A 10,829-nucleotide genomic window follows, 5' to 3' on the forward strand; every position below is an offset into this window, starting at 1 on the left:
TATCTATTCTTCTCAAACTATTAAAAAAAAATAGAAAAGGAGGGAAAACTTCCAGAATCATTCTATAAGGTTAGCATTACTCTAATACCAATACCTGATAAAAACATCACACAAAAAGAGAACAACAGCACAATATATTTGATGAATCTAGATGCAAAAATCCTCAACAAAATACTAGCAAACTGAATCTAACAATACATTAAAAAACAATTTACCACAGTCAAGTGAGATTTATTCTTAGGTTGCATGAGTGGTTCAATATTCACAAATCAATCAACATGATACATCACATCAATAAGAGAAAGGATAAAAACCATATGATCACTTAAATAGATGCAGAAAAAGAATTTGAGAAAGTACAACATTCATGATAAAAAACTCAACAAAGTAGGTTTAGAAGGAACAGACCTTTTTATATGAAAAATATATGCCTTATATGAAACACACCAAAATCATACTCAATAGGGAAAAACAGAGCTTTCCCTCTAATATCAGGAAAAAGACAAGGATATCTGCTCACCACTTTTATTAAACATAATACTGGAAGTCCTAACCATAGCAATAAGAAAACAAAAAGAAAGAAAAGGCATCCAAATTGGTAAGGAAGAAGTAAAACTTTCACTGTTTGAGGATGACATGATACTATATGTAGAAAACCTTAAAGACTCTACCAAAAAACTGCTAGAACTTATAAATGAATTCAGTAGTTTCATGATACAAAATCAATGTAAGGAACTTTTACATTTCTAAACACTAATAATGAAGCAGCCAAAAGAGAAATTAAGAGAGCAATCCTATTTATAATTGTACTAAAAATAATCAAATACCTAGGAATAAACTTAACAAAGGAGTTGAAACCTATGCCATGAAAACTATAAAACATTGGTGAAAGAAATTAAAGATGACCCAAACAGATGGAAAGACATTCCATGGTCATGGATTGGAAGAACAAATATTGTGAAAATATCTACACTACCCAAAGCAATATCCAGATTTAATGTAATCCCTATCAAAATACCAACACCATTTTTCACAGAACTAGAATTAATAATCATAAAATTTGTATGGAACCACTCAAGACTCTGAATAGCCAAAGGAATCTTGAAAAAGAAAAATAACACTGGAAATAGCACAATTCCAGACTTCAAGTTATATTCCAAAGCTGTAGTAATCAAAACAGTATGGAACTGGCACAACGATAGACACAGAGTTCAATGGAACACAATAGAGAACCCATAAATAAACCTATGACTATGTGGTCAATTAATCCTTGACAACAGAGCCAAGTATATACAATGGGAAAAGACAGTTTCTCTACATGCAAAAGAATGACACTGGACCAGTTTCTTACACCACATACAAAAATAAACTCAAAATGAATTTTGGACCTAAAAGAGAGACATGAAATCTTAAAAATCTTGTAAGAGAGCACAGGCGGTAATTTGCCTACCATTGACCATGACAACATTTTTTGAGATATGTCTTCTGAGACAAAGGAAATAAAAGCAGAAAATAAACTGTTGGGACTACATCAAAATAAAAAGCTGCTGCACAGCAAAAGAAACAGTCAACAAAACTAAAAGACAGTCTACTACATGGAAGAAGATATTTGTAAATGGCATATCCAATAAAGTGTTAATATTCAAAATATATAGAGAACTGATAAAACTCAATACTCAAAAAACAAATAATACAATTAACACAGGGTAGAAGACAAGAACAGACATTTCTTCAAAGAAGATTTACAGATGGCCAACAGACACATGAAAAGATGCTCAATATCACTCATCATCAGGGAAACTCAAATCAAGCTTGCAATGAGATATCAACTCACACCTGTCAGAATGGCTTAAATAAAAACACAAGAAACAAGTGTTGGAGAGGATGTGGAAAAAAGGAACCTTCTTATACTATTGGTGGGAATGCAAACAAGTACAGCTAATGTGGAAAACAGTGTGGGGTTTCCTCAAAATAATTAAAAATATAACTACCTATGATTTAATAATTGTACTACTGGGTATTTACCCAAAAAATACAACATTGGGGCACCTGGGTGGCTCGATTGGTTAAGGGTCTGACTCTTGACTTTGTCTCATGTCATAACCTTGTGGTTCATGAGTACAAGCACCACATCAGGCTCTGCCCAGACAGCAGGGAGCCTGTTGGGGATTCTCTGGCTCCTCTCTCTGCCCCTCTCTCACCTGTTTCTCTCTCTCTCTTTCTCAAAAATAAATAATCTTAAAAAAATACAGAGGAATATATGTACTCATGTATGTATTGCAACATTAACAATAGCCAAATTATGGAAGCAGCAGAAGTGTCCATCAACAGATGAGTGGATAAAGAAGAGGAAATTTGCCATTTGCAGCAAGATGGATGGCTCTTGAGAGTGTAATGGTAAATGAATAAGTCAGTCAGAGGAAGACAAATACTATATGATTTCATTCATATGTGGAATTTAAAGAAACAAAACAGGGGCTCCCAGATGGCTTAGTCGGTTAAGCGTCCAACTTTCGCTCAGGGCATGATCTCCCGGTTCGTGGGTTCGAGCCCTGCGTCGGGCTCTGTGCTGACTGCCAGCTCAGAGCCTGGAGCCTGTTTCAGAGTCTGTGACCCCCTCTCTGTCTGACCCTCCCCTGCTCACGCTGTCTCTCTCTCTCTCCTAGAAATAAATAAAACATTAAAAAAAATTAAAAATATAAAGAAACAAAACAAATGAACAAAGGAAAAAAGAGAGAGGCAAACCAAGAAACAGACAGTTATCTGTAGAGAACAAACTGATGGTTACCAGTTGGGAAGGTGGAAAGGAGTTGTGAAATAGGTGAAGGGGACTAAGGAGTGCACTTATCATGATGAGCACTGACTAATGTATAGAAGTGTTGAATCACTGTGTTGTACACCTGAAACTAATTAACACTGTATGTTAATGTACTGGAATTAAATTTAAAAAACTTAATAAAAATCTTTTCTACTCTGGCTTCATATATGACTATATTTTCTTTGGTTCTTTCCTTAAAGAATTATTTTCTTCCCTCTTTTTTCTTTTATTGTTTATTTCTCCTCTATTAGCACTTTAAATGACTAACATTTAACTTTTCATCAGCATAAAATAAAATTTCTCCCAAATATATCATTCCTGATCCAACTTTTCTCCTATCTATATTTCCAACTGTTTATTACTCATTTCCTCTTCAATAATACTTTCAGCAATGTCTGTTTTTACATTCCTAAGACAGAGCTTATTATCTGTCTCCTGCAATCTGCTTTTCTTCCTGGATTTATTCCCTCAGCTAATGTTCATCAAAGTCAAATCCAGGAGAATCACTAGACTTGGAGTCAGAAGTCCTGGGATCAAATCCTAGATTAGGACCAAATTAGTTTTCTAATTTTTTTAGTTTCTTCACCTGAGCCTTCATTTTCTCACATGCAAAATAGTAATAATAATACTTCACAGAGCTTAAAAACAAATAAATGAAGATTAAAAATGAAAACATTTGCAAAATATCTAACATTTAATCATCACCCACCCAGTAAATATTAGTTTCTTTTCCTTTCTGCATTGCCTTCTTCTTGTTGAAGGAAGAGACTACCACAGTAACTAAAACAGATGAACTTATTAGAGATTTATTAGAAATTTAGTGTGTTCTTTTTTAGAACTAGATAAGCTATTGTATTATGGATGTACTACCGTTAGTTCAACCAGTCCTTTGTTGTTAGACAGTCATGCTGTCTCTGGGGCTAGATTCCAAGAATCTGAATTGTAGTAAGCGCTCCTAAGGTGTTATGTGTATTGAAGTTTGAAAACTACTTGTGCATAAACTACAATTCATATTCTTTAGCATGAGAAACTCTAATAAACTAGATTGGCAAGTTTGTATTTTGACACTCTCCATGAACTTTATGTTGTAGTCATACTGGGCTGCTCATTACTCAAACATGTACAGAAAATCCTCTTCTGTTATCTCCTTACATTCTCATCCTTTATCCTGAAATATGAAGTTCACCTTGTAAACTCCTGGTAATCCTTGAAGGCCACCTTTTAAAAGAGAATTAATTATAATCTCATATGTTCCTATGCCTTTTAACATACTTTTAATTGCAATGGATAGAATTAACTGCCTCCTTTTCCCTCTGGTGGACTGAGTTTCTTGAGAGTAAATATCAAATCTTGTCCATATGATCATTACCTCGCACATTGCCAATAACATAATGCATGTAGGCTGCATTTTGATTGATATATATTCTAGAATCATAGAACATCAGAGGAAGGAGATTTTGCTTGACCACACCTACTTATAGATGAAACTAAAGCCCAGTGGTATTCTTGAGGAACTAACTGTACTATGGTCCTAGCTTTCCTTGGAAATAAAAGTTAACTTAAATCTGGACACTTTTTAACAGAAAGTTTGTGTACTAGATTGTTCATTGGATTCAACATTTTAAGATTGTTCCCTTTTAAGATAAGTTCGCTTTTAACCCGTGTTTATTTGAAATGTCCTATACAGAGCCTAGAGTAATGCCTGTTTCCATAATTTTATTTTATTGTTTTTCTTAGTTATAAAAGTAAAACCTGCTAATTTTAAATAGATGAACCATCCAAGGTGTACAAACTAAAAAACAAAAATTCACACACACATACATTTCCTGATTCCCACCTTTATCAAATCCTCTTTTTTTTTTCTGTGTGGTATCCAGTTTTTATAGCCTGATATGTATTTCTTTAACTTTTATCTATGTGCATATAAATATACATAAGAATAGTTTTGTTAAACATGTAGATATGTTTATTTGTTGTTGATGGAATCATGTTATACACACTTAAGTATACTTTTCTCACTTCATAGTATATTATTCTTCTAGTCAATAGATAGAAATCTAACTTGTCCTTTTTAAGAGCTAGATAAAATGTGATAGTGTGGATGTACTCCCATCTAGTTAACCATTTTCTCATTGTTAGATAGTCATGCTATTTCCAGTTTTTCCCCCCACTATCCATATACTTAAATTAACATTCTAGTCTATGTACTATAGGTTATATTTATATAGAATAGACTGCCAAGGGTTAAATAGCCTGGTTGCAGGATATTGTATTTAGTTTTAATAACCAATTATATGAATTACATGCTCATATGCTTTGTGCATTCACCCACTGATTTGTACTTTCATAAACAATAATTTTTAGGTGCTCTTTAATATTAACCGTTGAGTATTAGATATGTAACTAATATTTATCTTTATTTCTTATGTATCTTCTTTCTTTGATTTATAATATCTTACTCTAAAAACATTTAATATTTTTATGTTTAAATATTTCTATCTTGTCCCTTATGGATTTCTATATTTCTTATTTTTATTCCAAAATGTTTCCCAATCCAAATTTTTATACTGTCTTTGCTTTTTCTTTTAATACTTTAATTTAGTTTTTTATATTTAAATATAAAATATTAAAATTAGCTTAGTTTTGCCTTCTTCCAGATGAGTAGTCAATTCAGTCAACAGAATTCATTATGTCAACTATTCTTTACCCACTAAATTGGAATGTGACTTGTGTCATGCATTAAGTTGTCATATGTTTGTGGAGAACAGTTTGGGGAAGGAAAGGAATTCCCTCAGTATCCATCATTCAGGAAATAGATATGACAGATGTGGCAGTTACATAGCAGCGAGGTTGAGGTAGGAGATAAGGTGGCAGGGAAATTGGCTAAACTGTAATTCTTTTAGTATCAATTTGCGGATTCCTATTTTCTATTTCTCCCTAAATTATACCATATATTTAATCTCTCCATCTTGTAGACTTAAATGTTTACTTAGCACAGAGAAATTTCTTGTTATTTCTTTAATTGTCACCTTCTCATTTTATCTTCTTTGGAATTCTGAGTTTTCATATGCTTCAGTGTCCAAATCTGTCCTCTGAGCCATTTACTTTTCCTTCATGTTATTCATCTCTTTGTGTTTTTGCTGTGCTTATGAGACATGTATTCTACCTGATGACTTACCATTTTTTAAAAAATTATCTATTGAAATTTTAAGTTAAAAAATCATGTTAATGGGGACAGAGAAAATCATAAATTCTAGGATTGTCATGTAGATTAAATAAAATAGTATATAAAATCATTTAGCATATAGTAGACAGGTTATATGTGATAGCTCTTGGTGATATATGGCAGTTTTTAGTATTACGCTTTACATAGAGCAAGCCGCCTTGTATTGTAAAGGCATATTATCATTTCCTTTATCTTTACAAACAAAAGACAGTTTCCAGCTCATCGTTATCCTAACTTTATGTAGTCTAAATTAATAAACAAAGAAAGAAATACTGTTTTACTGAGATTACTTCTGCCATTAGATAAATCTGTATGTAAACCTGGAAAAATGTTAAACCACAATATGGTTTCCTATTTCCTTTCTTCCTATTCTACTTTCTCTTGAAATATGCTATGGCCAACTAGATACAAGACAGAAAAATGTACCATAGATTATCCTAATAATCAGAAAACTATGGCATTGGATGATGGTTCTGTGTCTCTTACTTCATGATGTACTAAGCAACTGCAAGTTATTGGTATAGTTTACTATTGTTTTCAAATGTAAACATTGCTCTAACTCCCAGATATTTGTTTCTTTATGAAATATTTTATGAGAGGGACTATTTTTTTTTAATAGTTTATTGTCAAATTAGTTTCCACATAACACTCAGTGCTCATCCCCACAAGTGTCCTCCTCCATGCCCATCCCCCCCTCCCCCCACATCCATCAGTCCTCAGTTTTTGTCAGCATTCAAAAGTCTCTCATGGTTTGCTTCTCTCCCTTTCCCCCACCATTTCCGCCCTTCTTCTCCCCCTTGTTCCTCCGTCAAGTTCCTCCTAATCCTCCTATACGTGCAAACATATGATATTTGTCCTTCTCTGCCTGACTTATTTCGCTCAGCATAACACCCTCAAGGTCCATCCATGTTGCTACACATGGCCAGATTTCATTGTTTCTCATTGCCATGTAGTATTCCATGGTATAGATAAACCACATCTTCTTGATCCATTCATCTGTTGATGGACACTTAGGCTCTTTCCATGTTTTAGCTATTGTGGAGAGTGCTGCTATGAACATTGGGGTACATGTGCTCCTATGCCTCAGCATTTCTGTATCCCTTGGGTAAATTCCTAGCAGTGCTATTGCTGGGTCATAGGGGAGTTCTATTGTTAGTTTCCTGAGGAACCTCCACACTGTTTTCCAGAGGGGCTGTACCAGTTTACATTCCCACCAACAGTGTAGGAGGGTGCCCGTTTCTCCACATCCTCGCCAGCATCTAGAGTTCTCTGATTTGCTCATTTTAGCCACTCTGACTGGCGTGAGGTGGTATCTCAGTGTGGTTTTGATTTGTATTTCCCTGATGAGGAGGGATGCTGAACATCGTTTCATGTGTCTGTTGGCCATCTGGATGGAGAGGGACTATTTTAAAATAACAAAATAGTCCATTCTTCCTAGTTGTAAGCATTTACTCAGTGAAAGGGAAACACGAATATTTCTGAATCATACAAAATCAAGCAGAAAATATAAATTTAACACTTCAATCCTTTTCATAGACTAGGAATTTGGAAACATGGGTTCTTTATTTTTATGGGATCCTGACTTATTGATTGTGGATGGATCAGAACATTCATCTACCGATTCAATCATCTATGTTAATTGATGAAACAGAAATTTTTACATTTTCTGTTTTAATGTCTTTTGATTCTGAGAATTTTCTATTTTTGCAACCTTTGAATGAAATTTGCAAGTGTGCCATTTTTCTAGCAGTAATATCTTAGGATTCTTTATTATTTTATCTTTTAGTGTGAGATGTTATTTGTGTCTTTCTATAAACTGAAAGAATTTCTTATTAGTGATCTATGGGATCTGCTCTACTTCCATCAGAGAACTCATATTTTGATTGAGGAGAAAGTCAAACATGTAATTCAAAAGGGATGAATATAATGAAATAGACATAGTTAGATTCTACAGTAGCAGAGAAGAAGGAATGATCAGTTTTTCCATGGACAGTGAAGGGGTATCCGGGAGTTTTCATTGAGAATATAGTAGTTAAATTAAATCTTGGAAGATAGATAAGACAAAAAGACAGAAAGTCATTACAAATAGGAGGATGACTATGTCTGAAAGCAAGAAGACATAAAAATGCGTGATATGTTTTATGAAATTCAAGTGGTTTCGTGTGTTTTGAATATAAGGCTTAAGGTAGGGAGTTTTTAGAAATGAGCCTAAATTAATATAATAAAACAGATTATGTGCATGATATCAGTTCTAAGGGATTTTCATTGTGAGATATACCCTTCAGATAACCTAGATGTAATGTAGATACAATCCAAATACTAAAACAACCCACCTTGGTTCACTAAAATAAGAACTTTATAAAAGCTAGGCACTATGATGCACATCCCATTGTTTGTTACTCCTTTCCCATGAGTATTTTGGGAAGTCACAGACTATTTATGAACACATAAATAAGATCAAAAGAATTCAGATATAGGCAACGAAATTACATTTAAGTTACATGTAAAACTAAAATTGTTAAGTATAAAAATGAATAATTACAAATACTAATAAAATAATGAGATTGAAATAAACCTTAATTTGAAAATTTTGATTTGGAGGTCCGGTAGAAGAGCAGGCGAGCTAGCTGTCCACTGAGGTGGCAGGGGAGTCTATAAGGAGCGTGTGGCTAAAGACCGGCACAGAGGCTGGCACAGAGAAACCATGGCCCCTCAGGACTTGGGTACCTTCTGCCTGTTTCTGCTACACCTCCATGGGTCCTTGATCACCAGACAAGATTCTATAAGATCTTGGGGGTGCCTCGAAGTGCATCTGTAAAAGATATTAAAAAGGCCCACAGGAAACAGGCCCTGCAGCCTCATCCTGACTGGAACCCTGATGATCCTAGAGCTCAGGAGAAATTCCAGGATCTAGGTGCTGCTTAGGAGTTTCTGTCAGACAATGAGAAGCAGAAACAATGTGATACTTATGGTGAAAAGGGATAGAAAGTTGGGCATTAGGGCTCCCATGGAGACATTTTTTCACACTTCTTTGGAGATTCTGATTTCATGTTTGGAGGAACCCCTTATCAACAAGATAAATTTTCTAAGAAGAAATGATATTATTATAGATCTAGAAGTCCCTATGGAAGAATTATTAAAGAGGAAATTTTGTGGAAGTAGTTAGAAACAAACCTGTGGCAAGGCAGTTTCCTGGCAAATGAAAGTACAACTGCCAGCAAGAGGTGCAGACTACCCAGCTGGTCCCAGGGTGCTTCCAAATGACCCGAAAGGTGGTCTGTGATGAGTGCCCTAACGTCGGACTGGTGAATGAAGAATCATCACTGGTTTGGTTTAACAACATCAAGCGCTCTTTGATAATCACTCCCCATGTAGATTTTCCAAAAGAATAGGTAACAGAGGAAGCAAGAGAAGGTATCAAACAGTTACTGAAACAAGGATCAGTGCAGAAGGCATACAATGGACTACAAGAATATTAAGAGTGAATAAAATTGGACTTTGTTTAACATAAGTGAATCCATGATATTTATTATCAACGGAGTGTTGTGTGTATGTGTATGTGTGTGTGTTTTGTTCTTGTTTTCAATATGCAAGTTGGGCTTAATTTTGTTCTCCTAATGATCATCATGAAATGAATAAGTGGGTTTAAGAATTTGTTCATCTGTGTTCAGAGAAGAATGACCAGCAAAAGGCTTAATAATATCTCTCCCTTTGGGGATTTAATGTATCGTGCTGCCACCTGAGATTAAAGAATTAAAGGTATAAGAGACTACAGGAGCAAAAACAAACAAACAAACCCACAATATAAAGGGTTGGAGTTAATTGGTAGCTATTTCATTCAAAATGCCAACAGAAGTCTGTTTTTAAATATGTTTTGTTGCTATCTTTTTTTGGCGATTCCAATACAAAATAATTGAAATAAGAACACATTCCAGGGGTGCCTCAGTGGCTTAGTTGGTTAAGCTCTGGACTTTGGCTCAGGTTGTGATCGCAGTTTGTGAGTTCAAGCCATGTGTGGGGCTCTCTGTTGTCAGCACAGAGCCTGCTTTAGGTCCTCTCTTCCCTTCTCTCTCTGCCTCTCCCCAACTCATACTCTGTCTCTCTCTCAAAAATAAATAAACATTAAAAAAACAGTCTAATGTTTCCTCAATTTATCATTCATAGAACATTTCAAGTGGATAATCAAAACTTGGCTGCATAGTAATTTAGTACAAATAAGACAACTCTATAATATTTGGAAAATTTTAAGTATTTTTATCTTTTCCTAGAGGTAAGGTTCTTTAAGAGTTCAGGGAAATGAAGTATTATTTCTAGTTGGAAAGGGTAGTATTTTAGAGTTGGGTTATGAATGGTGGATGTGCATTGGTAAGTTTGGAGGCTTATAATAAATGAGATATATTCAGGAAAAAAAGAGTGAAATAATATTTACCAATAGACCAGTAATTTGGGCTGATGGATTTAATACCTAATTTATTTCATAAGTTCTGACAAACCTATAATTTTGTTAGCCACCTCTTCAGGTTGCAGTTATAGAAACTAAGTAGCTCAAGAGAAAAGAAATTGTTGGCTTCCATAACTGAAGAGTCATGTATGACTGTACCCCAGGGTTCCGTGTCATCACTAGTCTCTGTCTTATTCACTGTTGGCTCCATTTTAAGACAAGTCCCTCCCTACCTCAGTACAGGCCAGCATTTTCAGACGTATATGCCATTCTCTTAGCAATCTGTGCAAGAAGAAACCTCTTTCACTATTATCCCAACATACTCCCTATACTTAGATATGTTT

At 34.6% G+C, this 10,829-nt stretch overlaps 1 pseudogene; it reads left to right on the forward strand.

The window, feature by feature from the left end:
* Positions 1–8,748: 8,748 nt before the first annotated feature.
* Positions 8,749–9,436, forward strand: LOC144236902 (dnaJ homolog subfamily B member 11 pseudogene; annotated as a pseudogene).
* The last annotated feature ends 1,393 nt before the right edge of the window (positions 9,437–10,829 follow it).

The sequence above is a fragment of the Crocuta crocuta genome, unplaced genomic scaffold, assembly GCF_008692635.1.
Source record: "Crocuta crocuta isolate KB4526 unplaced genomic scaffold, BGI_CrCroc_1.0 scaffold256, whole genome shotgun sequence".
NCBI lineage: Eukaryota > Metazoa > Chordata > Mammalia > Carnivora > Hyaenidae > Crocuta > Crocuta crocuta.